This window comes from Anabas testudineus, chromosome 8, assembly GCF_900324465.2.
Source record: "Anabas testudineus chromosome 8, fAnaTes1.2, whole genome shotgun sequence".
In the NCBI taxonomy this organism is placed as follows: domain Eukaryota; kingdom Metazoa; phylum Chordata; class Actinopteri; order Anabantiformes; family Anabantidae; genus Anabas; species Anabas testudineus.
This window is the reverse complement of record NC_046617.1, coordinates 20,736,669-20,739,297: the sequence shown is the minus strand read 5'-3', so window position 1 is coordinate 20,739,297 and position 2,629 is coordinate 20,736,669.

Genomic DNA, 2,629 nt, shown 5'->3' with positions numbered 1-2,629 from the left:
ATGCGATGTGCAACAAAACGAGTGAAATGTTAAAACTGTGTGACTCAGCAGCAGGATTAGATTCAGAATGAGAAATAATAAGAATAATAATAAAAAAGACGATTTCAATCGCATCAGATCCTCTAATCAACAGGTCTGAAATGTGTTGAGAGGTTCTGAATTCCTGATGCAACAGTCACAATGAAGGAGGACAATGCAGACAACTTGATGCATGTGAGGCAGCAGTAATGCACCGTTACAACGTGTGTGTGTGTGTGTGTGTGTGTGCAGTCGAGCATGGACACAGGAAGAAAAGGGGTTTGAAGAGGAGAGAAAAGGGGAGCGGGGGCCGAGGAGGGAGGGCAGCAGACAGCCGTGAGGAACTCGGGGAACAGAGGAGGGTGACTTGCAAGAGGTGACATCATCTTTCATTTGAATAATCCCCCAGCCCGCAGGTGATTGGCTGCTCAGTTCCCTGCTATTCGCTATTCACCCCTTTCAATTCCAGCGCGGCGCGCTGTCGTGGTGAATGCTGCCTTCACGGACTCACAGTAATCTCCTGTTTCCACCTGTTCTAAGGCTGGAAAACGGGTTCACGTGGTTCCTTTGTTTAGCTACAGTTATTACTTTTAGTACTTGAAGTATTTTCTGCTGGTAAAATGAGCTGACATCTAATGAGCAGATGAAAAGAACGACAGCCTGGTTGTTATGTTACGTACACATGATGTTTTCATGCATGTAGAATAGTTCTTAGTTATTTTAACCAGGATGGACGTTAGTTCTAAATGGTCCAGCTGTCGGTGTCAGTACACGCTGTCAGTGTCAGTACACGCTGTCTGTGTCAGTACACGCTGTCTGTGTCAGTACACGCTGTCAGTACACGCTGTCGGTGTCAGTACACGCTGTCGGTGTCAGTACACGCTGTCAGTGACAGTACACGCTGTCGGTGTCAGTACACGCTGTCAGTGTCAGTACACGCTGTCAGTGTCAGTACACGCTGTCAGTGTCAGTACACGCTGTCAGTGTCAGTACACGCTGTCAGTGTCAGTACACGCTGTCAGTGACAGTACACGCTGTCAGTGACAGTACACGCTGTCGGTGTCAGTACACGCTGTCGGTGTCAGTACACGCTGTCAGTGTCAGTACACGCTGTCGGTGTCAGTACACGCTGTCAGTGACAGTACACGCTGTCAGTGACAGTACACGCTGTCGGTGTCAGTACACGCTGTCGGTGTCAGTACACGCTGTCAGTGTCAGAGTACACGCTGTCGGTGTCAGTACACGCTGTCAGTACACGCTGTCGGTGTCAGTACACGCTGTCAGTACACGCTGTCGGTGTCAGTACACGCTGTCGGTGTCAGTACACAGTGTCAGTACACGCTGTCGGTGTCAGTACACGCTGTCGGTGTCAGTACACGCTGTCGGTGTCAGTACACGCTGTCAGTACACGCTGTCAGTACACGCTGTCGGTGTCAGTACACGCTGTCGGTGTCAGTACACGCTGTCGGTGTCAGTACACGCCGTCGGTGGTGAACTCCCAACATTACTTCTATTACTTTACATGTTATTGTTATTATTTACATTAGCTTCATGCTAACTGGTCGGCTAACGAGGTGGAAGTTAAAACAACAGGAAACACTGAGAACCAGCTGACGTCTGGACCTGGACCTGGTTTTATTAACCCACAGGTAGTGACAGTAGTACCAGGTAGTAACAGGTAGTACCAGGTAGTGACAGTAGTACCAGGTAGTAACAGGTAGTACCAGGTAGTGACAGTAGTACCAGGTAGTAACAGGTAGTACCAGGTAGTGACAGTAGTACCAGGTAGTAACAGTAGTACCAGGTAGTGACAGTAGTACCAGGTAGTAACAGGTAGTACCAGGTAGTGACAGTAGTACCAGGTAGTAACAGGTAGTACCAGGTAGTGACAGTAGTACCAGGTAGTAACAGGTAGTACCAGGTAGTAACAGTAGTACCAGGTAGTAACAGTAGTACCAGGTAGTGACAGTAGTACCAGGTAGTAACAGGTAGTACCAGGTAGTGACAGTAGTACCAGGTAGTAACAGTAGTACCAGGTAGTGACAGTAGTACCAGGTAGTACCAGGTAGTAACAGTAGTACCGGGTAGTAACAGGTAGTACCAGGTAGTGACAGTAGTACCAGGTAGTAACAGTAGTACCAGGTAGTGACAGTAGTACCAGGTAGTAACAGGTAGTACCAGGTAGTGACAGTAGTACCAGGTAGTAACAGTAGTACCAGGTAGTGACAGTAGTACCAGGTAGTAACAGGTAGTACCAGGTAGTGACAGTAGTACCAGGTAGTAACAGTAGTACCAGGTAGTGACAGTAGTACCAGGTAGTAACAGGTAGTACCAGGTAGTGACAGTAGTACCAGGTAGTAACAGGTAGTACCAGGTAGTGACAGTAGTACCAGGTAGTAACAGGTAGTACCAGGTAGTAACAGTAGTACCAGGTAGTAACAGTAGTACCAGGTAGTGACAGTAGTACCAGAGGTAGTAACAGGTAGTAAGTACCAGGTAGTGACAGTAGTACCAGGTAGTAACAGTAGTACCAGTTAGTGACAGGTAGTACCAGGTAGTACCAGGTAGTAACAGTAGTACCGGTAGTAACAGTAGTACCAGGTAGTGACGT